Genomic DNA, 27,476 nt, shown 5'->3' with positions numbered 1-27,476 from the left:
CCCCAGCATGCTACTTGGTTCTCAGAGAAAGCAATGTCCTTTTATAGCTTATGTCCTCCGAGGCTCTCAAACAATTGTACCAGCCCCTGGCAGGGCGATTCTTTCTCTCCTGTAAGAGGAGTTGCCCACTAGCCTTAGCTGTGCCTAAGTGTGTATTCTTCCAGAACAGATCTGGGACAAGGACTTGTGTGCCTGTGATTTATTAAGGAAGTGCTCCCAGGGCAAACTGGGAAGGGGCTGAAGGAAGCAGGTTGGGGTAGAGAGGAAGCCAAGCCAGGGGTGACCACAGGCGACGTCCTACAGATGACGGCTTTTCAGCCTGATCCTGAGGGGCAGCTCTGAATGCAGGGGACACTTCAGTTATCTTAACCCAAGGCAAGGGAGCTGGACTTTCAAATTCTTGTGCCCATTAGTCATTGGACAAGGATTGCAGGTGTGGGAGGAGAATGCAAATTTCTAGGCACCTTGGGCTCTCTGTCCCTCCAAGCAAGGTGAAGGGAGCCCTCTGAAGAAGACCCCCAGGAAATGCTGCTTATAAGCTGTGGTCAGATATCTTTGGGCCTCACTTTCCTTATACATAAAATGTGAATAGGCCGGGCGCGGTGGCTCACACCTGTAATCCCAGCACTTTGGGAGGCTGAGGCAGGTGGATCACGAGATCAGGAGTTTAAGACCAGCATGGTCAACATAGTGAAACCTAGTCTCTACTGAAAATACAAAAAATTAGCCGGGTATGGTGACGGGCACCTATAATCCCAGCTATTCAGGAGGCTGAGGCAGGAGAATCGCTTGAACCTGGGAGGCGGAGATTGCAGTGAGCTGAGATCGCGCCATTGCCCTCCAGCCTGGGTGACAGTGCCAGACTCCGTCTGAAAAAAAAAAAAAAAAAAAAGTGAATAATCCCATTACCTGCATCATAAGGATGTGGATATGTTAACTTTATATGTATATATAAATTTATTAGGCTTTTGAAACCTTGCCTTACAACTCAAAAACCATTAGACATTTAGTAAATGAAGCATTAATGTGATCTCCTTTAGATGTGTTGATTTTAAACACATATTTATGTCAAGCACCTAGCATCATACCTGATAAGCCACTGATATTTTAAAATATTATGTTAGGCTGGGCACAGTGGCTCACACCTGTAATCTCAGCACTTTGGGAGGCCAAGGCGGGCGAATCACTTGAGGTCAGGAGTTCAAGACTAGCCTGGCCAACATGGCAAAACCCCATTTCCACTAAAAATACAAAAAATTAGCTGGGTGTAGTGGTGGGCGCCTTAGTCCCAGTTACTCGGGAGGCTGAGGCAGGAGAATTGCTTGAACCGGGGAGGTGGAGGTTGCAGCAAGCTGAGATCGTACCACTGCACTCCAGCCTGGGTGACAGTGAGACTGTCTCAAAACAAACAAACAAACAAACAAAAAAACCAACCAAACAAAAAACAACTGTTATGTTAGAGTTATCATTGAGGAAGGCCGGTGAAAAGTGGAATGGTGAGAAACAGGTTATACCATGAGGTAAGTCAGGTGCATACTGCAGGAAGCGAAAGCCCTTTGGAGCTGGAGGGGTCATGGAAACAAAAAAGGGAGGAAGGGATTTGGGGGATGGGTACAGTGCCAACAATGCCTGCTGCCTGCTCCTGGCTGGGGTACATGTGTCAGTTCTCACCCATAAAGTAGGACTCAAACTCCAGCCCTCAGCCCCAACTCTACCCACAGACATGTTTTGCTTGGCCCACGATGTACTACTGACTGCTCAATACCGTAAAGCTTCTGAATTAGCTGCCAATGTTTAAATCTCAGGTAATTTTTACATAAAAATCCAGATCCCTGGCTCCTCTGGAAAAATCATAGTTGTTAACAGAGGCCCACATAGCCACATGGCTACAGTTGCAAGATGCCACAGAGTCCGCCCAACCTGAACAATTTTACCTGGTGGCCTTGATGCCACAGGCCCCACCACTCTCTATTGTGTCCCAAGCACATGCACTATAATTATTCTTATAGGAGAACTAAAGGGAAAGAGAAATCTTTTTTTATTTTTTGTGTCTACCTCTCTAAAATGGAGAAAATCTCTACAGCCCTAGGATAGTTAATGTGGATACGAGATGTGGCTGTATCTGAAGAATACGGCACAAGGTGCCATTGGCAAGCAAGCCCCTGAGCTGCTGCCGCTGGGCCCCTCTAGGTGTGTGTGTTTGTCTCTCCTGCTGTGAGCTGTACGTTCCCACCAGACTCTGGCTTTCCCACCAAGATCCAGCTGTGCTGCTCCCCTTCCCCCGCCCTAGCCTATTTTGTGAAAAGCAGCTGTTTTTCCCTTTCCAGCTCTCCAAATGCTGATTTCATCTCTTTCCCGACAAAAGTTTGAAGCCAGGAGGGAAATGGTTTGGCAGAAAGTCAGAGTGCAGTGGGAGCAAGAAGACTACGTGGAGGAGGCCGATGCCGGGTAGCGGTCCAGGATGAGGGGTCTGGACGCCGGCTCTGCAGCCTCCATGAGACAAGAAGCCCCAGGAATCTAGGCGGGGCATAGGGCTCTGTGGAATTCACTCCTCTGAGCTGTTTTCAGCAACTTTAGCTAGAGGTGATGTCAAAGAGTTTTATTTCTCAATAGCTTTTCTGGAAGAGGGGTGGAGACAGCCATGGGGAAACCGTGATAAGACACCAGGGCTCACCCGGGCTGACGGCCCCTCAACTCAGTGCTACAGGCTGACTTTTGAGCACTTACATTGCGTATGGACTGTGCTGGGGATGGAAGGAGGCTCGAGAGAACATGAGATGGTTAGGAGGTGAACAAGGACTGAAAACGGATCACCAAGGCAACCAGGCTCAAAACTCATGGCACTGGGGAGGGACGGCCAGGTCAGGAGGAGCCAGAACTGCCCACCCCAGTGCCGTGTGCGGTCCCACTTCCTGGGGGGGGTCACACATTGTCCCCACCACCACCCCCAGCCTTATTAAAATCACCCTTCCCTCCCAATCAAGCTGAGCCAACATCTTTGACTGAGTCTGGAAAAATTCCTTTCTCCTTAACTAGGCCAAAAAAAGGTTGAACATTTCCTAAAGGAACACTGAGGCACAAAGGGAAACCCCAGTCATGGAGAAACCGGTGAGTTTACAGAGCGCAGATTTCTGAGCTCAGTGTAACCAAACGTCCCATGAAACCATGGAAGATCGGCTTGGTGGGCGTGGGAAGAGGTGGCTGTTCCTTGGAATTCCTTGACTCAGCTGGGCCTGAGGTGGAGGCCAGCAAATGCCAGCAAACTGTGGATGTGGCCGGAGTGGGGGCGGGAAGGGCTCTGCTTCCAGCCTGGTGGGTGCCTCAGTGCTTCTCAGGGACTGGGCCCAGGTCTTTGTCTGGGAAGGGGCTCTCCATGCTCCTGCCAGGTCCCCCAGCCAGGCCCCCTCAGCATCCCCCTGGCCTCCTTGAATGTTGTCCTGGCTCTGCCTCCTTTCATGAGGAAAGCCTTGAATTTTCTCCTCACTCTTCTCTTGGAAGTCACTGGCTCCTTGGCTCAGGGTGTCCCCCACCCCCACCCCCACCCCAGCTCGCTCTGACCATCTGGTTGGCCTAAAGCACCTTCATAGCGTTTCAGGCTGGCTCTGCCTTGGAGCTGCCATGTTCCACTGGGTCCTCCGATGGGTCAGCACAGATTCCCGCAGGCTGTTTCCAAACCTGAATCACTGTTGGAGTCCTTTTGGCATTTGGCTCCTGAATTGAGGGACTAACCTTATCCTTAGGGAAGCCACGGCCGACCTACCCAAGTGTAATAACTATAGAAATGTTATTTTTAAAAATAGGTAATACATGTGCATGTTAATGCAATCAAACATGAACATAAGTGGCCTCTTTCCCTGCCTCCATTTCCCCCCTGCAGAGGCAACCAGTGCCCTGTGCATTTTCCAGAGATATTTTATGCAAGCAAGAGCATATATATATGTTAATATGTTTTGAAGATAATTTCATATCAGCACATAAAGTACTGCTTCATTTAAAAAAATGGTTGCTAGTATTCCCTTGCAGGATGGTACATTTATTTAACCAATTTCCTATTGCCAAGCACTTGGGTTGCTTCCAATGTTGCTATCTCAGAAAGCTTTGTCACTAGATTGTTTGGCATGTGCGCCCATGTGTCTGTAGGATAAATCCCAGAAGTGGGATTGCTTAGCCAAAAGATATGTTCATTTTAAATTTTTATAAATATTGTCAAAATGCCCTCTAGAGTAATAGTACTGATTTTTTACTCCCGGTAATAATATTTGAGAATGTCTGTCTCCCTATACTCTCATCAACACACGGTGCTATGAAACTTTTTGCCAGTCTGTTAGCTAAAAGCAATTGGTATACAATCATAATTATAATTTTTGCTTTTAATACTAGTGTGGTCAAGCATCTTCTCCTACGTTTCAAAGTCAGTTGTGGGGCTGGGCAAGGTGGCTCACTCCTGTAATCCCAGCACTTTGAGAGGCCCAGGTGGGCAGATCACCTGAGGTCAAGAGTTCGAGACCCGCCTGGCCAACATGACGAAACCTGTCTCTACTAAAATACAAAAATTAGCTGGGTGTGGTGGCATGCACCTCTAATCCCAGCTACTCTGGAGGCTGAGGCAGGAGAATTGCGTGAGCCCAGGAGGTGGAGGTTGCAGTGAGCCAAGATTGCGCCATTGCACTCCAGCCTGGGCAACAGAGTGAGACTTGGTCTCAAAAAAAAGAAAAAAAAAGTCAGTTGTGGGTCCATTTCTATGAGCTTTGCTCTATCCTTTGCCATTTCTTTCCTATTGGGTTGTTGTTGTTATTTTTCTTATTGATTCTAAAAGTGCTTTATATATTAAGGAAACTAGCCTTTGCCAACTGCATGTGTTGTAAACACTTTTTTTGCTTTGTTGGTTGTGTTTCGACTTTTATTTGACATTTGAATTACATTTTTTTATATAATCAAATTTAGTATTATTTTTTAAAATGTGTTCCAGATTTTGTGTTATGTTAAGAAAGATCTTTCTCACTCTGAGGTTATTTTTTTAAAAGTATTCTATTTTTAATGCTTTTATGGTTTTAGTTTTAGGGATTAAATTTCTGATCCATCTGGAATTTATTTTGGTGTGAGGAATAAGGTAGGGATTCAGCTTTAATTTTTCCCAGATGACCACTTGGTTGTCCCATTCAATTGGGATCTTTTATTTGTTTGTTTGTTGGTTTTGAGACGGAGTCTCACTCTGTTGCCCAGGCTGGAGTGCAGTGGTGCAATCTCAGCTCACTGTGACCTCCACCTCCCGGGTTCAAGCGATTCTCCTGCCTCACCCTCCCAAGTAGCTGAGATTACAGGCATGCGCCACCACATCCGGCTAATTTTTGTATTTTTAGTACAGATGGGATTTCACCATGTTGGTCAGGCTGGTCTTGAATTCTTGGCCTCAAGAGATTCGCCTGCCTCAGCCTCCTAAAGTGCTGGGATTACAGGTGTGAGCCACTGCACCTCGCTGAATTGGGATCTTTTGAATAATCATTCTTTTCTACACTGATATAAATTTTGAAGTGGATGCTCCTTAAATGTTTCCTTGGCAGGTACAGTCATGTGTCCCTTTAATGGGGGGATATGTTCTGGGAAATGCATTATTAGGCAATTTCCTTGTTGTGTGAACATCACAGAGTGACTTACACAAACCTAGATTGTACAGCCTGCTACACACCTAGGCTGTGGTGTAGTCTGTTGCTCCTAGGTTACAAACTTGCCCAGTATGTCTTTGTCCTGAATACTGCAAGCAGTTGTAATACAATGTAAGTGTTTTTATAGGTACGGTGAGAATATGGTATAAAAGATAAAAAGTGTCCACTTCTATGGAGCACTTACCATGAATGGAGCTTACAGGACTGGAAGTTGCTCTGGGTGAGTCAGTGAGTGAGTGGTGAGTGAATGTGAAGGCCTCGGACATTACTGTACACTACTGTAGACTTCAGAAACACTGTACACTGAGGCTAATTTAGAAAATATGTTTTTTTTTGTCAATAACAAGTTAACTTTAGCTTACTGTAACTTTTTCATTTTATAAACTTTTTCATTTGTTTTAACTTTTTGACTCTTTAGTAATAACCCTTACCTTAAAACACAAGCAGATTCCTACAGCTGTACAAAAGTACTTTCTTTACATCCTTATTCTATGAGTTTTTCTGTTTTTAATTTTTTTAACTGTTTGAACTTTTTTGTTAAAAACAAAGACAAAAACGCACACATTAGCCTAGCTAGGTCTAGGGTCAGGGTTGTCAGTATCACTGTCTTCCACCTCCACATCTTGTCCCACTGGAAGGGCTTCCGGCGCAGTAACATGCATGGAGCTGTCATCTCCTAGGATAACAATCCCTTCCTTCTTCTGGAACACCTCCCAAAGGACCTGCCTGAGGCTGTTTTACAATTCACTTTTTTTTTTTTAATTAGTAGAAGGTATATGCTCTAAAATAATGATTAAAATTATAGCAAATAGATAAACCAGTAACACAGTAGTTTATTAATCATTATCAAGTATCATGCACTGCACATACAGTGTTTATATGTGCTAGACTTTTATATGACTGGCAGTGCAGTAGGATTGTTTACACCAGCATCCCCACAAACACACAAGTAATGCATTGTACAACATGATGACAGCTATGATGTCACCAGGCAACAGGAATTTTTTTTTTTTTTTTTTTTTTTGAGACAGGATCTCGCCCTGTTGCTCAGGCTGGAGTGCAGGGATGCAAACATGGCTGACTTCAGCCTCTACTTCCTTGGCAGGAATTTTTCAGCTCCATGGTCATCTTATGGGACCACCATAGTGTATGCAGCACCTGATGGTATTTAGAAGGGAGGCAGAGAGGAGGGGAATGGCTGCATGCGCCTTTGCCTCAGCATTATCTTCTCAGATGGTTCAGTTCAGAATCCAAACTTGGAAACTCTACTCAGAAAAGGAAAGGCCCTCCAGTTACAGAGTCCTTCTCTCCCCAGAAGGCAGCCTAGTGATGCTCGGTACTACTCCTCCCCACCTTCATCCCCACAGTTGGACGAAGTGCTCCTTCCAATCTCTGGGGAGTGTGATTTGCTCCATCTTGTCATATTTCCAGGTTGCTGCCCTGGTCAGCTTCCTGGCTGGGCTACCACCTGTGGGGCACCCGCTGGGGGCTCTGATCTGCACCGTGTATGAGAGTAAGAGGCTTCATCTTGTTTAATCATCAGCGTACTCTTCCTTCTACCCCATCTCAGGGATGAGGAAGACAGACTTGGAGAGGTTCAGCTTTCCCAAGTCCCAGTCTGCAAGTAACAAGTGTAGAATTTGAACCAGCTCTCAATTCCAGAGCCTGAGCTCTTGGCTCCTTGGGATGCTGTCATCAGAAAGCAGAACCTGCACGTGTCTCAGATGCTCCGGCAGCACTAAGAGCAGTTGGGTGGCCTGAGAGGGTGGGATCAAGAGCATCATCATCAGTGTCCCCCATTCTTATTGCATCTCAGGGCTCCCCTGGAAGCCATGGCTGCATGCACATCCACTGCAGTTCCTACCAGCCAACCAGGTTGCCACTCCCTGGACCACTGTCTTCCTTTGGGTTCTTAGGAGCACCGTCAAAATGCTCCTCTCCCGAGACCCATGCCCACATGGCACACTCGATGTTGGGCACCTACAGATGTAATGAGTTCTAGTTTTCATTATCTCCAGTTCTAAGAGTAAAGGCAACACAGTGGCCAGTCCAGGCTCTGATTCCAGGGTGAGGCCGACTGCTGCTGCACGTGATGGGAGCAGCATCATTGGAACCCATGTGACCCAGACGAGCAGCCCTCACCCTAGCCCCCAGCCCCAGTGCGGGAAATGCTCTTTATAACATTCACTCTTTAAAGGCCGCCTGGCTCATTGTTTTCTTTTTCTAAATCTCAGCTTATTCAAGAAAAATGACTTTAGCTTGGCATGTGAGAAAGGTCAGGACATTACACTGTTGGAAATGTCTATGTGCTTGAAAAGAACCGAAAGTCCTCTGAATATGTAGCTCCCCCAGCCTCTTCACAGTGGGGTGTTTCACCCATTTCGTGGAGTCCAGAGTAAGTGATTTTTACATCCTGTCATCCGTAGGGGTGGGGATAGATCACCCAGTCACCAGGCTGAATGGGAGAGATTTGTTTATTCTTAAAATATGAAGAGTTGCAGTGGTCCTGGAATCTGTCAACAGTCAAATTCGTTTTTTCCAATCATAAGCAATTGTTTAAAAAGTGTTTTTATTTTATGTTCATCTTAATTTTCCCAGACTTTTCATCTTGAAAAATTTTAAGCCATAGAAAACTTGCAAGAATAATAACTATGAAATTTACCAGCAGTTAATATTTTGCCACATTTGCTATATCTCTCTCTATATAAACATATTCATTCATCAAAAAAAAAAATCAGTATCTTTCCTTCCCTTCTCTCATCTCCCCCATCACTCTTCTTCTCTTTCTTTTTTTTAATTTCCTTTCTTCTTTCTCTTTCTCTCCCTACCCCACCTTCTTTCTTTCCTTTTTTATCATTTCCCTCTCTTTTTATTTATTTATATTTTTAGAGACAGGCTGGAATATGGTGGCATGATCATAGCTCACTGCAACCTTGAACTCCTGGCTCAAGCGATCCCCCTGCCTCAGCCTCCTGAGTAGCCGGGACTACAGATGTGCACTACCACAGCTGGCTAATTTTTTTATTCTTTGTAGTGATGGGGTCTCACTATGTTGCCTATGCTGGTCTCAAACTCCTGGCCTCAAGCAATCGCCCTGTCTTGGCCTCCCAAAGCGCTGGGACAACACGTGTGAGCCACTGCACCAGGCCTTTTTGTTTCTTTCTATATTTGAGAATAGTTGCAGAGATATCTTGAGATTTTATCCAGTTATTTCCACATGTCTCTTCTAAGATAATGAGCATTTTCTCACATAAGAACGAAACCATGACCACCCTCAATGAATTTAATGTAGATACAAGCCTGGTCTCTTTACGTGGCCCATGTCCAAATGTTGCAAGTTATCTTTGTCATGTCCATGCCCCTTTTTATCCAGCCAAGACCCGCCTCCCTCCATTGTGCCTCCGCTCAAGCTCCTCTCACCTGGAGCCACCTTTGGGCCTGTCTTGTCTTTCATGACCCTGATATTTCAAAGCATTCAGTCATTTGTTTGGCAGACCGTGCCTCAATTTGGAGTTGACTAATTGCTCTTCAGGAAGAGATTCGGGCTTGTATTAGTCTGTTTTCTGTTGCTATAACTGAATATCTGAGACTGGGTAATTTGTAAAGAAATGAAATTTATTTCTTACAGTTCTGGAGCTGGGAAGTTCAAGGCTGAGGAGCTGCATCTGGTGAGGGCCTTCTTGCTGGTGGCCTTCTTCTGCAGTCCTGAGGTGCTGCAGGGGATCTTGTGGCGGAGGTAGGAGCAAGAGTCAAGCTGGCTTTTTAATGACCGACTGCCATGATAACCCAAGAACCTATTAATACACAAATGGCCCTCATGATCCAGTCCCCTTTTAAAGGCCCCACCTCTCAATGCTGCCATATTAGGAATTAAGTTTTAAGATGAATTTCAAAGGAGACAAACCTTCAAACCATAGCAAAGTTAAGCTTTTTTGAAGGGACAGGATTAATCATAATTTTTATTCTATTTGTGTGCATGTGTGTCCTTTTTAGTGATGGGTCTCACTCTGTCCTCTAGGCTGGAGTGCAGTGGCTCAATCATAGTTCACTGCAGTCTTGAACTCCTGGGCTCAAGTGATCCTCTTACCTCAGCCTCCTGAGTACCTGGGACTACAGATGTGTGCCAATGCACTCAGTTAATTGTTTTCCATTTTTTTAGAGGTGGGGTCTCACTATATTGCCCAGGCTAGTTTTGAACTCCTGGCCTCAAGCAATCCTCCCATCTCAGCCTCCCAAAGCAGTGGAATTACAGGAGTGAGCCACCATGCCTGGCAAAGAAGGTGTACAAACATACACATACTAGAGTCTTTCTTCTTCTCTTGCCCCTCAGTGGGTGACCCAGTTCCCATCCTGGCAGGCAAATCACATTCCCAGTGTCTGTCTCCTTCCACAGATGACACAAGGGGAGTGTTTAATGGTGGCTCCTGCATCTGTAGCTGGATAGTTTGATCGGTGGGTGTGTCTGATTGTGTCACTCTCTTGCCTAGAAACCGTGGAAGGATCTTGGAAGGCCAACTAAGATCTTGCTTGGCCCGCAGGATCTGGTGCTGTGGCCCGGCCCACCTCACAGCCTCACCCAGTTCTACTCTCTGGCTTGGAGAGACCCCACCACGATGGCCTCCCTCCAGCCTCCGCATAGACCCTTGGATGTGCCATTCCCTCTCTCTGGAAGGCTTTTGCTCCCTTACCCCATCAGCTTCTCATCATCATGTATGTCTTGGCTCCTAGCCCCTTTTCCTCTGAGAAGCGGTCCCCAAATCCCAGGCAGGGTCCTATCACCTGGTAACACCCCTCTCAGGGACAGTGTATTTGCTATCTGCTCCAGGAGGGAGGAACCTCTTCTAATGTGGGCACCAAGTGCCGTGCCTGGTGCATAATTGGCTTTCAGTAAACATTTGTGGAGAGAGCAAATGTGCTTGTGAATCCATCACATCACAGAAGGTGGGGCCAGAGCCAGGGTGGAGGTGGAGTAGAGGAACTCTGGGGCTGGCTGCTGAGGAAGGTTCTCTCTGATGGTGCAGCAATAGCAGGTCAAGCCCAGGGTCAAGATAAGGAGCCAAATGTCCCAAAGGTGGTAGGTGGTCAGCGATGGGGCCAGCTGGATGTTGCCAGTGGGTAACGCTCCTGCTCTGCCAGGTCTGAGGCTCAGAGTTCCCAAAGGAGCAAGCAAGTTCCTAGGAGAGGAAGAGGAGAACCAGACCAGGCATCCGGTCAGGAACCAGGGACCCAACCAAATGAGATGGGAGACCTGGGGCTGGGGTGTGGGCGGTTGCTCTGGATAATGACAGAATGAATGTGCAGAGGCCTGGCCATCAGCCAGGGTCCTGCACTGGAGATGTCCCATGGAGAGGGCAGGGCCGAGGCCCAGCAAGGCTAATACAATTCTCTCTCCAGTGTCTGGAGCCAGCTTAGACCACAGAAGGTATAGACCATGACACTGACCGAACTAAGTCCTACAGTGTCCGTTGGGCCAGGAAAGGTTGTTTAAGGGAGGAACAGGACAATCTCTGCAAACAAAAAAGTTTCACGTTTTTGGCCTAAGGCCAGAGGGAAAAGCAAAGTTCACCAACAACAGCCCCATGATCCCTCCCCACTTCCCACCCGAAGTGAGAGGCAGGGTGAAGCCCAGCAAAGCTTTCTGCACTGTGTGACTGCAGGGGGCAAAGGATATTCATGGAGAAAAGAAAGAAAAACCCCAACAGGGATTTTCTTCAGTGCATGGAACTGGTTTTGTTTTATTTTGTTTTTTAGAGTTTCCTGCAACTTTCTATTTTTTTCTATACATGAATGCCAATTATTTTTACACTTTTACCAAAGACAAAACCCTTTTCAAGGATTCTGTACGCATCCCCTGAGAGTACTGGTTCTAAACCTTGACTACATGTTAAAATCACCTAGGGAACTTTAAATCTGCCGATGCCTGGGTCCCACCATGAGGTGATTCAGATTTTAGTGCTTGGCAGTGTGGCCTGCCCAGGTGATTATAATGTGCAGATTGAGAGCCACCGCCCTAAAATGAGTATGCATTAGAGAGGTCGAATAAAAGACATGCTCTTACCAAACATCCATAACCAGGAAGTCCATGTTCAGTTGTATGAGCTGCATACTGCATACCTCCAGGGGACACCATTTGCATAGCCTATAACATAAAAGTGCCTCCCTGGAGTTATGCAATGTGGCAGCCTTGTAAGTATGGATATATAAATTACATATTCGTAAATACATAATTTAAACATTGATTGCATCTGTTCACTATAATTCTCAGTGGGAGGGATGGAAATGATGTTCACTAGGATATACAGAGTATTTTAGAAGACTTAGTTTATATCATCTGGGATTTTAAAATCTGGTGAATCATTCTCAAAGAAGATGATTATAAATTTAAAAAAATAAATAAATAATAAAATCTGATGAAGGCTAAGATAACAATAAAAACACTGAAAGCCAAGGTGACCATGTCAGTCTAGAACCATTGGTTGCACTGGACAGAGAAGACTGAGAGAGAGGATGCGTCTGAGAGGGCTGGGATGTGTGCAGAATCACAAGTTTGGATGGGAAGTCTCCAGCAGGCAGTCCGTGGAGGTGTGGCTTGTGGGAGAATTGTTGGAGCAATGGGAGGGTCATGTGGAGTATTTTCCCTCTGCCATGAAGCCTTCCTGTTTCTGCCACTGCTGTCATTCAGAGATTGAATCGAATTCCCTGCTTTTGGACCTGAGGTGACCCTTGGCTTCTTTTGATGAGTAGAATGCAGTGCAAGTGATGCTATGTAAATATCACGGTTTCAGTCATTTCAACTTCTGTCTTTACTTCTTTAATGGCTCCTTCTTGGACCCTCACTGCCATTCTGTGAGGAAGCCCAAGCAGCCAAGTGGAGAGGCCCACACAGAGAGGAACCAAGGCTGCCAATCAACAGCTCCACAGATCTCCAGCCAGTAGCCTGGTGGAGCCATGTGAGTGAGGCCATTCTGTAACCTTCTAGCCATCCCAGGGTCCCAGCTAACACTAGGCGAAGCAAAGGAACCACCTGGTCAACCCACAGAATGGAGAGAAATGATACATTTTTGTTGTTTTGAGTCATCAAGTTTCAGGGTATTTTGTGACTCAGAAATAGGTGGCTGAAGCAGGGCCACTTCTGCTCTGCAGGTGGGCACAGGCCAGTCTGCTGGAAGGGTATGCGGGTTGAACTGGCTCTGAGGCCTTTTGAGGTTAGACGTGCTGGAAGATCCTAATAGGGAAAGGTTTCTTTACAAAAATTATACTTATCGAAGTTATATATATACACACACAGACACGTGTGTGTGTGTGTGTGTGTGTGTGTGTGTTATATAGTGGCAACAACTCAGTTACATCAGAAAGGCTTACAATGAAAAGCAATCGTGTCTCTCCTGCTGTACTTGCCCCTGTTCACTCCCAGTCCTACTCCCCCAAGACAACATCTTTTGCCAGTTGCTGTTTATGGATTTTCTCCATACTCCAAATCACATACTTATACCTCCATCCCTCAGTTACCATCTTTAGACAACAGCTATTCACTCCCCAATATCTAAGATGAGCATTTAGCTCACTACTCCCAATGTCTGAACTTTCATGACTATTTTTGACTCCTGCATGAGCATTTCCTCTTCTGACAGCAGTTGCTGATTCCCAGCTCTGTAAGATGAGGACATCAGCGCCCCTCCCCTTCTTTCTGCTTTTCTCTTCCCTTCAATCACCCATGTTTTGTGCCTCTGCTTCTACTATTTCATAGCACTGCGGTGTTTAATCTCAGGTGCCTGGGCTTCCTGGGATAGCAGCCATGAGTTCCTTAAAATTAAGTGTAAAATTGTGTGTGTGTATTTATGATCCATTTCCTGGGGAGAGTCCAGAGCTTTCATCAGATACTCCCAGAGGGGTCAAGCTCGGGTGCTGTATGGGACTCCGTACTGAGGTCTTCCGTCCACCACCAGAGCCACCCTTATCCTTCTTCAGACTTCTGGCTGGGTGTGGCCAATGGGGGGCCCGGGCAGGAGTAGAGGGAAGGGGACGAGGAGAGTGAGGAAAGGCATTTGTTTACTCCTGTGACTCCGTCTCTGCTGGGTCATCTCGGGCTGGCTGAGTCTCAGCTGAAGGACCTTACTCTGCCAATGGTTACCTTTTCAACACGGCTATCTCCTTTGCTAAAGGCTTAATTGTTCCTAGCCCCAGGTCACTGCATCATTCTTGGTGGTCTTACTACACCCTGCCCATACCTTTGTAAACAGTCCTTTTAATAAGTCATCTGGAATTCTCTTAATTTGATTGTGACATTTGTTTCCTGTTGGGACTCTGTAATGACCATGTTCCTCAGACACAAACTCTGAGACAGAGATTATGTGCAGCAAGTTTTCGGACAGTGCTCTTGGGCAGAGGGAGGAGTTGAACTGCGATGTTGTCACCATGAGGGCTGGAGCTGGCCCTGTGGGAGATCTGAAGCTGGGATAGTCTTTGGAGTTATTCCAGTCCAGGCAAGGGGGCCCAAATGACCAGACATTGGATACCAGGAGGGGACATAAGCTTGGTCAAAGTGGGTCTCTTCAGGTGAAGGCAGTTCTCAGGAAGGGCCCCCTGGCAGCAGTGACAGCCTGGCCTCTAGGGCAAGGAGAGCCTGGGTCTCAAAGCGGGAGGGATTAGGGGTTATGGGGAGGCCCCTGGAATGCACTGCAGACCCAACCTTGGTCTGATTGCTAGGCCGGACCTTTTGTTCCCTGCATCCTGACACCTAGCACAGTGTCCCACACAGAGTAGGAGCTCAGCCAATATTTGTTGAATGAATGAATGGAGTAACAACAAACTTCTTTAATTGATTAAAATTCATAAAACTCAGAGCGCTTATGTATCGCTGCTTTTTTCTATTCTTATTTTTTAACCTTTTGTTTTGAAATACTTTCACACTTAGAAAAAAACTTATAAAAACCAGAAAAATCATCCAGATTTCCCAACTTGTAACATTTGCCTCTCTCTCATATATGTGTATATATACACATATTCACATATATATACGCAAACTGTTATTAATTTCTGAAACACTTTAGAAAGTTGGAGACCTTCTGCCCCTTTATCATTAAATATTTCAGCATCTATCTCCTAAACACGAAGGCGTCTTCTTACATACCTGCGGTGCAATTGATCAAATTCAAGAGATAGAACACTGACTCATAGCTACTATCTGATGTATAGTCCCTTATAGAAACTCCCTCCCCAAGTCAAGGATTCGATCCTGGATTACACCTTGCCCTCCACTGTCTTGTCTCTTGGTCTTTTTTCTTTGTCCTTCATGACCTGGCATTTTAAAGGACCCATGGTTTCGGGAAATGCTCTCAAGTTCAGGTCTGTCTGTTTCCTTATGATCGGATTAAGGCTGTGCCATTCGCAGGAACCACTCTTCATCCCCAAACCTAGCGAGTTCAAAGTTCACAGAGTCTCTCTTCCCTGTACTCTCCTCAGGGAGGAGCCACTATACCCAGTTTCTATTCTTAGGTCCAAGGGTGAAATCACCTACTCAAGTTCGCACACTTAATGACTGAGCTAAGTCCAGGTACCCTTAGCTGCCACTCAGCATCTTTTTCACCACATCTGGTAAAAGAAGGGACTTCCACAAACACTTCCCCTCTCCCTTGGCCTCTGGAGGACTCCGCACCCACTTCCTAACCCAGCCCTTCGTTGTGCTAACTGGGGTAATGGGCTACCTTGATTTTCAAAATAAAGCCTCTAGAGCTGCTCTCAGAAGGGAAACCTCTGGAAGAGGGCTTGTAGGAGGGGGAGGAAGGAGAAGGGGGAGTGAGACAGGACGCTAGCAGAACGGAGAGTTTGAGGGGGAGAGGGAGGGCTGGGCGGGCCCCTGCCCTGTGGCGTGGGCTTTGGAGACAGAGACGGACAGAAGGACTCTGTAAGAAGTTTGCAGTGGGCAGCGTTGGGTTTGGCACATGGCTCCCCACCCCCAACTCTTTCCTCTCCTCCTATGTTTGCCTGCTCAAGAGACTTGAGAAAAAAAAGTTTTTCAGGGCTTTGGGAGAGGTCTGTGTTTATTCAAAGGCCACTGTGTTTAGATGGGCCCCAGCATGGCCCAGTTATATCCTGGTTACATATGAATGGCAGTGATTTCATTTGGATCAAGGATAAGAGATATGTTTGTGTAATAAACACTTATAGATGAAGCAGGTTGTCCTGGCAGGGTTCTCCAAGGGGCTTTCCTGGAGCCAGGGTCGTCGGGTTGTTGAATTGGAAAAGACCCCAGAAAGAGCTCTTCTTTATTTCCTTCCAGTTATTTTGTGAGTGCAAGTTTTGTGTTCCCAGGTAGGCTGAACCTTCCAAGGCACAAGCGTTAGGCCCTGTGAGCCCTCATTCTGCCACATACTGCCTTTTGAAGTCCCTCACCTCTTTGGGCCTCAGCTTCTTCACCTATGAAATGGGCTTAAAAATAGCGACTCTCAGACAGGATGTGCATGGATTAAATGGGATGCTGCCTCCCAATGCACTAGATGGGCTGTAGAGCATGGCACATGTGTAAAGAACACACGTCATTCAGGACAGTGCCAGGGGGTGGTGGAATACTACAGGACAGAGGAACAAAGCACTGATCTGCCAGCCCCAGGCACCTGAAGTTCAAACTCACCCTGAGCTTTCCCTGTCCTGGCTTCCCCTTGTCGCAGTGGAGACGGGCCCAAGAGGGACCTGAGGCCTGAGGGGGTCTGTGCGGTGGCTGCAGGGGGTTGCTTACTGGAAAGAAGGCCTTGGGGAAGTCCTCAGCTTCCAGATTCTCCCCAGGAGCTGCCACTGGAAACCTTTGTCTGGAGACCAAAACTTTTCAAGACTTGACCATGAAGATTTCTGATTTCCCTGGAGAACAGCTCCTCGGGGCAAATCATCCCCTATCCTGGCTTTCAGCCTCGCAGCCCAGACCTTTGACATCTCCACGGTAGAGCCAATCTATGCAGCTGGGCCCACTCTCCTCTGCTCCATCGGCAGTCCCATCTCCTTGTCTCCTTTCAGGGGGTCCCACTTTCCAAGTTCACCCCACTTCCAATGCACCCTCCAGATCACGTCAATCCCTGCTCAAAAGCCTTCTGATGCCCTCCCTAGTAAATGAAGTATGTTAGGTTTGGCCTAAAGCTGCATCTTGTAAGTTGGGCCTAAAGGTTTCTCCAGACACAGTGAACTGTAACCTAGCTGGATGTGTAAACAGACTGTAACCTACTCTTGTGCCAATCACTCAGCTTCAGCCAATCACAAGTGGCCAACTGTTAAATAAGGCAAACTCCCAGTTTTAACCGGTCCAGCTGTTTCTGTACCACACTTCCTTCTTCTGGCTGCAGCTTTCTTTTTTCTGTCCATAAATCCTCTCTGACCACGTAGCAGCACTGGAGTCTTTCTGAACCTACTCTGGTTTGGGGGCTGCCCAATTCAAGAATTCTTCCTTGCTCAATTAAACTTTGTTAAATGTGTCTACAGTTTTTCTTTTAACCATGTTAACCCCCCAGCTTTGCTCTCAAGTCCCTTCATCATTAGAGCCCACCTCACCTTTTCAAGCAAGATCTTTTTCTCTTCCGCCTCTGTCACCCAGGCTGGAGTGCAGTGGCAAGATCTCAGCTCACTGCAACCTCTGCCTCTTGGTTCAAGTGATTCTCCTGCCTCAGCCTCCTGAGTAGCTGAGATTACAGGTGCCCGCCACGATGCCCAGCTGATTTTTTGTATTTTTAGTAGAGCCGGGTTTTGCCATGTTGGCCAGGCTGGTTTAGAACTCCTGGCCTCAAGAATTTGCTCGCCTTGGTCTCCCACAGCACTGGGATTACAGGTGTGAGCCACGGCACCTGGCCTTCTACCCAGATCTTTAACCATCCTTCATGTGCTGTCCACTACAAACCCTGCCTCTCGATATTCTTTGGTATACCTTGGGTTTTCCTGCCTCTGGGTCTTTTTTTTTTTTTTTTTTGAGATGGAGTGTTGCTCTGTTGCCCAGGCTGGAGTGCAGTGGTGCGATCTCGGCTCACTGCAACCTCCGCCTCCCGGGTTCAAGAGATTCTCCTGCCTCAGCCTCCCAAGTAGCTGGGACTACAGGCACCCGCCACCACGCCCGGCTAATTTATTGTATTTTTAGTAGAGACAAGATTTCACCCTGTTAGCCAGGATGGTCTCAATCTCCTGACCTCGTGATCCGCCCGCGTTGGCCTCCCAAAGTGCTGGGATTACAGGCGTGAGCCACTGCACCCGGCCTCCTTTAGGTCTTTTTTGAAGCTGTTCCTCCTGCTTGGAACTTCCTCCTTCAGTAATTTCTACCCATTCTCCAAGCCTCATCCCGAATGCCTCCTCCCCGTCATCCTATCCCCAACTGGACCCGCTCTTTCCTGCAGTTTATGCTTGGCATTCACCAGACCCTGCCTTGTTTCCATCTTTGGAACAAGCATGCATCAGCTTGCAAGAGCCAGTTTTGGGAATCTCTTCTCAACTCTGGGTTCGTTGAAGTCATTTTGGCAGTTTGAAATCAGTCCTGGTTTACTTATGCCAGGAAAATCAGCAAATATTACAAGTCGGGGTCCTCCCATCCCCCAGAAAGCTGGCTACCAGCACAGCACTGCTTATTTTCCTATTCCCTGGGCTGGACGCGAGCTTCATGAGGGAGGGTGGGGCAGCTCTGCAAGCCCATGTGTCTCCCACCAACAGCTCTTGACAGGCACCGCACTGAACAGGAAGTGTAAGTTGAAGTTTAACTCGTGTGATTCAAGGGTCCCTGAAACTGGACGTGAGATGGGTAAGGTAGTGGAGTCACGAGAGAGGGGAGAGGCTCTGAACATTAAAAGTACCAAAAACTAACCCTTTTCTATTCCAGGTGTCAAAGACCACCAAGGACCCCACCACTCTTGGGGCCTCCCGTTTTTTACCTTCCATGTTTGAAAAATGATAATAGTTAATACTTCCTGGAGGCTGTGGTAGGTTAAAGATGGCCACGCATTCTTTGCTACTCTTCTCGTTGGGATGTGGGGTCCGTGTCCCTTCTTGCTGAATCTGGAGAGGCTCTGTGGGCACTTGGCCAGTAGAAAATGGTGGAAGTGCTGCCATACTAGTTTCTGGGCCCAGGCCTTAGGTGTCTGTGTCTGGCAGCTTCCACTTCCACTGCTGGGACTCCTGCTCTGGGAGCCTTGACCTTTGTAAGAAGTTTGACTGCCCTGGGCTGGTCATCCTGAAGAGGCCACGTGTGGGTACTCTGATCAATATCCCAGCTAAGATCAGCCTTCCAGCTGTCCCCACCAATGCACCAGACATGTAAGTGAAGCTCCTTCGAACCAGCCGACTTACCTTCTAGACACAAAGGGACTGTCCTAGAGCCATGAGGAGCAGAAGAGTTGCCCAACCCAGCCCTGCCCAGATTCCCAATCCATAAAATTGTGAGAGATAGTAGAATGGGGGCTGTCTTGGGTCACTAAGCCTTGGAGTCATTTGTTACACAGCAGTGCTTACTTAACTTACTATGTTTCAGACACTGGGCTGGGCATTTTACTTGCTTTATTCCAATTAATCTTCACACCATCTTCATGGAGCAAGCCTTATTATCATTTCCTTTTTACCGATGAGGCAACTGAGGCTTAGAGAGGTTGAGTGCTATGGAATGAATTGTGTCTCCCCCAGAATATGTATGCTGGAGCCCTCACCCCCAAATGTGACTATATTTAGAAGTAGGGTCTTTAAAGAAGTAATTGAGGTTAAATGAGTCATAGATCATAAGGGTGGGGCCCTAATCTGATATGATTAGTGTCCTTAGAAGAAGAGGAAAAGAGCAGAAGTTCATATGCACCGAGAAAAGGCCATGAAGACAGTAAGAAGGCAAGCCAAAGACAGAGGGCGCAGGATAAACCAGCCCTGCTGACACCTTGATCTTGAACTTCCAGCCTCCAGAACTATGAGAATACATTTCTGTTTAAGCCACCCAGTCCTTGATGTTTGTGATGGCAGCCTGAGCAGACTCACACATTGAGAGCATCCCAAGGTCATACCAATACAGCCCTAGACCCTCACGAGTAGGGGGCCCTACCCTGCACCCAGTACTGTAGAGGGCCCTTCTCTGGCCCTCCTCTGGCCTTGCCCCTCCCCGCAGACTGAGGAGTCTGGTTGCTGTGGGATCATGTCTACTCAGGGCCTGAGACCTTCTGGGCCATATTTCATGTATCTGGGGCCCTGGATTTTTTTTTTTTTTTTAAAGATACAGTCTTGTTGTGTTGCCTGCGCTGGAATGCAATGGTGTGATCATAGCTCAATTCAGCCTCGACCTCCTGGGCTCAAGTGATCCTCCCACTTCAACCTCCTGAGTAGCTGGGACCACAGGCACATGTCGCCATGCCCAGCTAATTTAAGAAAAAATTTTTGTAGAGATAATGTCCCGTTATGTTGCCCAGGCTGGTCTGGAACTCCTGGGCTAAAGTAGTCCTCCTGCCTTGGCCTCACAAAGTTCTGGGATTATAGTCAGGAGCCACCATGCCCAGCCCGACCCTGGATTTTCTGCCCAAATGGTATGGAGCCTCCTCCCAGGACCCATGTTGGTCTCGTTTCTAGGTGTGTCCCCCCAAAAGTGACCTGACACTAGAGCATGTAGGTGCAGGAGCTATCAAGTGGTAGCTCTTCATGGACATGAGTATGGGACTTGGATTTCGGGCTGAGTATCTGTGTGCATGCACACAAGACCCCCTGCAATGACAGACAGAATTGTTGTGGGACAGGCAAGAGGCCAGGCCATGGCCAGGGTGAACTCTTCTTAGACTGCCACACTCTGGAGTAGAACTGTGCAGAGCCCTAGAATCCTGAACTCAAATCCAGCCTCATGGGTCGTATATGTCAAAGTAGGAGCATGGAACATATTTTACTGAACAGTTTGTTTGCTTGATTTATAGTGTTTAAATACTCAGACATATGGTACATGGGCTGCCATTTGGACCCATGAGCTAGGCCTGCCTGCACAGCTGCCATGACTGAGCCAGGGCCGGAGCCCAGGGCCACCACACGGGATCCCTCCAAGCTTAATGACCAGAGAAGAGTAGAGATAGTGGGGTGGATGGGCTAAGAGGAGATGCAAATACTAGTGCTTTTAAGTCCACTATTAGCCAGGTATGGTGGTGCACACCTGTAGTCCTAGCTACTTGGGAGGCTGAAGCAGGAGGATCACTTGAGTCCAGGAGTTCCAGGCTACAGTGAGCTATGATTGCACCACTACAGAGTGAGACCCTGTCTCAAAACAAAAAAAAAAAAAAAAAAAAAAAAAGAGTTCTGCTACTAGTGCTGTAGTATCTCAAACTCATTTCTAACTTGGACCAAAGACAAGTGGCTGCAGAGCCTGGAGACCGCTAGGATGCTGGATTTAGGGACTCCAGTTGCTCATGGGACCATCCAAGTGGGAGAGAGCATGCCTTCAGGGCCCCCTCCTGACCTCCTTCATGACGAGCCACTGACAGGCTGAGACAAGTGACAGGAGGTGGAGATGAGATACCTGCCTTGGGCACATCCGTGGCTTTCTCTGATCCAAGAACCACATCTCACACCACAGGCTGCAGCTTCAAGTGCACGCCTGGGGGATCTAGTTGCCTCCTTGCTGGCTGGCAAAGGGTGTGGATGTCACTGGCTGGGGCACAGGCCAGGGGGCCAGATATTGGTGGGTGCTTCCCTGGGAGGCATGTGTCTCCCAGTCAAATAATAAATGCAAAAGATATTTGGTTAAAGTGTAAAGAATCAAAGAGAGACAGAAACTCTGGGGATAGGAAATTATTTTCAAAATCAGTAGGGTTTTGATTTTTGTTTTCAGGTGGGGGCTGTGGATTTAGAGCCCAGAGTTTCCCTTGCCTTCTGGGGACCACATGGCAGGAGCCTGGTCCTCTCAGACTGTTGCCTCTCTGGCCAGAGATCATGTTTCCTGAGATGGGCTTGGGATAGCTTTTTCCTCTTCATAGGAAATGCTGGGTGCATGAGGTAACCGCGTCTGGGCAAGAAGGAATGTGTGGCGTCGCCAGGGCATCATCCCACCAGGAGGTTGGGGAAAGGGCCTGTTGCTTGCCCATTTGTTTGTGGACAGGGCCTCCTTGGGGAGTGGAGAATGGGGCATTTGTGAGCAGTTTGGGGTTCATTCTTCCTGATTTTCTGGTCATTGTGAGTGTCCAATTAGACGTGGGGCCTGGGGCCCTTTCTAATTCAGAGGGGGCGGTTCAGCTGGATTAGCCTGGAGAAGACCAATCCCGCGTTGGCTTAGCTGTGGAGACCCTGGTTCGTGCCTGGAGGAGGGCAGAGACTGGCAGGATGCTGGGGAGACCTGCTGGCACCGCAGCCAAGAGCGGCAGAGAGCAGTGCTGGACTTCTGACTCTCGGCCTTGGAGGGAAGCCTCTGTTAGACCCCAGCCGGGAAGGGCAGGGCCGCGCATTTCAGCAGGGCAAATCCTGTTTCCTGCAGGGGAGCTAGGGTGTCCCTTACTGCCATCACTTGACTTCCATTTGGGTTGGGTGGGCCAGTGGAGGCAGGACTTCACCCCACTGTGATCGCACAGGAATTCTGTAGGATTTTCCACTCTTTTTCCTATGGGTGTCACGGAACCCACCCAGGGGGGGTTGGGAATTTCAGCTTCAGCCTCTTAGGGGCCTGGGGTAGTATATATGGGGCAGCTGCTTGGAGGTAAGAGTTCTGCTCCCAGCCGGCTTTCCAGCAAGCCATGTGGAGGTCGAGTCAAGTGACTTGGGGGCGAGGGTTTGGAGGAGTGTGAAGATGACACCCTGGGAATACAGTGACTATCTTGCCATTGTTGGAGAGGCCAGCTTTGGTTTGAGCAGCCCAGACAGGATGAATCTATTTCCACAGTACTTGCCATCTCCATCAGCACCGTCCCCTTCTCCTCCCTTCAGTTTTCAGCCATTTATGGAGGTCATTTGTTTTCCAGTACTGCTGTGACAAACCACCACAAACCGTGTGGCCAACAACACAGAAATTCATCCTCTCACGGCTCTGGGGGCCAGAAGTCCAATGTCAAGGTGTCAGCTAGGCCGTGCCCCTCCACAAGCTCCAGGAAGGATCCCCCCTTTTCTCTTCCGGCTTCCAGTGGCCCTGGGTGCTCCTTGGCTTGTGGCTGCATCAGTCTGTTCTCTGCCTCCATCTTCCCAAGGCCTCTCCCGTCTCACTTATGAGTCTCTCCTCTGCGTATCTCTAATGAGGACATTTATTGCTAGATTTAGGGCCCACCTGGATAATCCAAGATGATCTCATCCTGGCACCCTTCACTGAATTATATCTGCAGAGTCCTTGTTTTGCAAATAAGGTCACACTCACAGGTTCTGGGCTTTAGAACATGAACATATCCCTTGTGTTTGGGAAGGGAGCACTATTCAGCCCTTTCTGGAGGGTTCTTATGAACAGGTACCTGGCAATGTCCTCAGATGCTCAGTGAGGATGCACCTAAGGTTCCAGTCCTGACAGCAAAGGTGACCGCCCTGGACCTCAGTCAGCTCATCTGCAGAATGGCTAGGTGAGCTCAAGGGTTTCTTCCTTCTGGCACATTCCCAGCGCAAATCCTGTCGGTCCCTCAGCATCTATGCTGCTGATTTGGGTCTACTCCAAGGCTTTACAAATATACATATCTCTATGCGTAGAACATATATTTTATTGTAGTAAAATACACATAACATAAAATTCACCATTTTAACCTTTTTGTTTTGTTTTGAGCCAGGGTCTCTCTCTGTCACCCAGGCTGGAGTGCAGTGACACCATCATGGCTCACTGCAGCCTCCACACACCTCAGCCTCCTGAGTAGTCAGGACCACAGGTGTGCACCACCACACCCAGCTAACTCTTGTATTTTTTTTGTAGAGATGGAGTCTCGTTATGTTGCCCAAGTTGGTCTCAAACTCCTGGGCTCAAGCAATCCACCTGCCTCAGCTTCCCGAAGTGGGATTACAAGTGTGAGCCACCATGCCAGGCCCCACTTGAACCATTTTTAAGTGTGGAATTCAGTGGCATTAAGCACACTCACATGGTTGTGCAACCATCACCATTATCCATATCATCTTTCACAAAGATGAAATAAGAAGACTCATTCTCAGGCCCCTCGGGCCTCAGAGTGTCCTTCATGGGTAAAGAGTCTTATAGAAGATGCCTCTACCACAGAGCTCACTATCCTGGTGGAGATGTGAAGATCAGGATGTCAGAAAAGGAGGCAGACAGGACTGAGGATAGTGGTGAATCCAAAGCAATACCCCCGGCTCCTCCTCCTGCAGGATCTGCCCTGTCTTGTCACCATGTCTTCTCCTCGCTGTCCACCCATGTTCTTTTTTCCCCTCTAGATCAGCAGTTCTTAAAGCCTGGTCCCTGGACCATCAACATCAGTACCTCCTGGGAGCTTGTTAGAAAAGCAGATTTTCTCTGCCCACCCCCTACCCACTGAATCAGAAATGAGGGTGAGGTGTGGTGGCTGTTTCACAGCCCTCCCGGGATTCTGAACCATGCTAAAGAGTGGGAAGCACTGCTCCGGATCTGCAGAGAAATCCTGCTTTCAAAGAACTCACTAACGCCCCTACAAAACTACAATTTTTATGACTAGAAGCCCTGTGAATACCTAAAACAAGGAAGCTGACAGATTTAGTAAGATCGTGTAGGTCATGATTGCAAATGGGCTGCCCAAGGGCACGTCTTTCCTCTGGGTTTATGCATTTGTCCTGCACACATTTAAAAACATGTAACTAGTTGCCAGTATTAAAGACATAGAAACTTTCACCTAGAAATTCAGATTTTCACATTATTTGAAATAATACTGTCTGGCAGTCCTGATATGTCTTGGCCTAGGTCCAAGCATGGGCCACCATGACTCGATGCAGGGACTGCCAGGCAGCCCAAGTCCCCCTACGTCACAAGGCAAGTCCGCCTGGTGAGCCCACCCCCCCATTTTTATCTACACTGACTGCTGTAGGGCTTTCTAGTTGTCAACCTCTGTATGTGAAGGGGGACCACAAACTGTACCCCTCTGTGATGGTTAATGTTATATGTCAGCTTGGCTAGGCCACGGCATCCAAATATTTGGTCAAACACTAGTCCAGATGTTGTGAAGGTAATTTCTTTTAGGTGAGAGTAACAGTTATATCAATGGACATTGATGAAAACAGATTGCCCTCCATAATGTGGGTGGGCCTCATCCAGTCAGTTGAAGGCCTTCAAAGAAAAAAGACTGACTCCCTGCAGGAAGAGGGAGTTCTGCCAGCCTCCACAGTCACATGAGCCAATTCCTTAAAATAAGCCCCTCTCTCTCTCTCTCTCCTCTCTCCACACATGCACACACACACACACACACAAATTGTTCTATGTCTCTGTAGAATCCTGACGAACACCCCATGCTGTGAGTATTATTATTTGTTAGTGACCCTGGACCATTCAGGTACCAAGAGGTGCAGGAACTCTTCTTCTGTTTGCTGGCAGCTCTTAGGGATACATGCTCATCCAAACCATGCACTCAGAGATGGAGGCTGCAAAGCTAATAAGTAGTATTATAATATTAATAACAAGAAATAAATAATCCATAAAAATCAACAATGATGTTTATTTATTTATTTATTTATTTTTGAGATGGAGTTTCACTGTTGTTGCCCAGGCTGGAGTGCAATGGCGTAATCTCGGCTCACTGTAACCTCCGCCTCCCAGGTTCAAGTGATTCTCCTGCCTCAGACTCCCAAGTAGCTGGGATTATAGGCATGCGCCACCACTCCTGGCTAATTTTGTATTTTTAGTAGAGACGGGGTTTCCCCATGTTGGTCAGGTTGGTCTCGAACTGCCGACCTCAGGTGATCCGCCTGCCTCGGCCTCCCAAAGTGCTGGGATTATAGCCATGAGCCACTGTGCCTGGCCAACAATGATGTTTATTAACAATAACACTGTTAACATGTTGAGTGTTTATTCTATGCCAGACACCATGCTAAATGCTTTCTTTTTTTTTTTTTTTTTTTTTTTTTGAGATGCAGTCTCACTCTGTTGCCCAGGCTGGAGTGCAATGGCGCAATCTCGGCTCACTGCAACCTCCACCTCCCAGGTTCAAGCGATTCTCCTGCCTCAGCCTCCTGAGTAGCTAGGATTACAGGTGCCTGCCACCACGTCCAGCTATTTTTGTATTTTTAGTAGAGATGGGGTTTCACCGTGTTGACCAGGCTGGTCTCAAACTCCTGACCTTGGGTGATCCGCCTGCCTCAGCCTCCCAAAGTGCTGGGATTACAGACATGAGCCACTACACCTGGCCAAGGCTTTTTAAAATTAAATTAAATTTAATCCTTGGAGTAGCCTATGGCACAGGTACTATCATCACTAAACCTATTTTACTGGTGGAACAGTCACAGAGAGGAAGTAACTTGCTCAAGGTCACCTAGCTCATGAGTGGCAAGAACAAGATTTGAACCCAGAGCCAGACTTCAGGGCTCATGTTCATTAACCACTTTACCATGCTGCCATGCTAGAGTGTGGACTTTACCCTGAGTTTCCCAAATGATGGCATGCAATAGAATCAATCCTCTGGGGGTAAAGAAATCTGAGAACTTGCATTGTGATTCAGACAGTCCTTGGATTTCAGCTTGCCATGTTTAGCTGCACTAGTTGTGCACCATATAATTGTACTCAGTGGTACCAGTGCAAATACTGCTGTAGGCAATGGAGAGAAAGATAGCTGATGTTCCTCACCTGTCCTGGAGGTGAGAGAGGTGCTGGTATAGTCACACAATGGAACACTTTACAGCAATAAAAAGGAACAAACAACACACGCAACATTATGGATGAATGAATCTAAAAACTATTATTGAGAAAAAAGGCACCAAACAGTACATATTATATTAGTCCATTTATAGTGGAGAAACCTGGTAGATACCAAGTTAGCCACAGGATCAGGTTAACATCATTAGTAACAAGACATATTAACATAGTGAGCTCTTTGATATAAGGACATACATCACTTTAATGGTATTCTTGCCAAAAATGCATACTCTCACTCCAATCATGCGAAAACATTGAACAAACCCAAACTGAGGGATATTCTACAAAATTACTGACCAGTACTCTTCAAAAGTGTCAAAGTCATGAGAAACAAGAAAAGACTGAGAAACTGTCACAGACCACGGGAGACAAAGAAAAAATAACAACGAATGCAGTATGGGATCATGAATAAAATTCTGCAACAGAAAAAGGACATTTTTAGAAAAATTGTTAAAATTTAAGTAAGGCCTGCTATTTAGTTAACTAACATTAACTTCAATTCACTGGTGATAATTTTCTTGTAATTATGCTGTGGTTATATCAGATGCTAGGGGAAGCAGGCTGAAGAATATAAGGGAACTCTCTGTACTATTTTTTGCAGCTTTTCTCTAAATCTAAAATTAAACTAATTTAAAATTAAAAGTTAAAAGCCAAAACAACACAATAAGCCAGGCAACGAGCTACCTGGCTCCATTTACTCTGTGCTCAGTGGACCCTGGAAAGGAGGGAGCAGGGTCCGGGGCCAGGAAGGTAAACACAGGTAGGACTTGCTTCTCTGACCAGACCTAGCCCCTTTCCCAGACACCAAGCAACTCACCTGACTCTTCCAGCTCAAAGACAGTCCGTGCTGTCAGCCAGCTGCCTCCCACGGGCCACCAGTGCCACCACACTGAAGGAGCCACGGAGCCGCCTGGAAAAGTCAACCGAGAATTAGACATAACAATTTGGTTCTGCAAGGAGAGGAAACCCTTCGTCCTGGGATTCAGCCTTCAGGCTGTTATTAGCATTTATGGATGAAAGCTTTCTCTCAACCATGGGTTGGTTGTGAATGCTTTTCC

The 27,476-nt window shown here is 47.3% G+C and overlaps 1 long non-coding RNA gene across 1 annotated transcript in view; it reads left to right on the top strand.

The window, feature by feature from the left end:
• The window catches only part of LOC112130335 (uncharacterized), a 55,602-nt gene that overhangs the window by 11,458 nt on the left and 16,668 nt on the right, over window positions 1-27,476 (top strand). The window contains exon 2 of the long non-coding RNA XR_010138739.1: window positions 9,292-9,399. This is a non-coding gene — a long non-coding RNA (uncharacterized LOC112130335). The remainder of the gene's footprint in view (window positions 1-9,291; window positions 9,400-27,476) is intronic.

The sequence above is a fragment of the Pongo abelii genome, chromosome 21 (genome assembly GCF_028885655.2).
Source record: "Pongo abelii isolate AG06213 chromosome 21, NHGRI_mPonAbe1-v2.0_pri, whole genome shotgun sequence".
Lineage (NCBI taxonomy): Eukaryota > Metazoa > Chordata > Mammalia > Primates > Hominidae > Pongo > Pongo abelii.
This window is presented reverse-complemented; position numbering and strand designations above follow the sequence as displayed.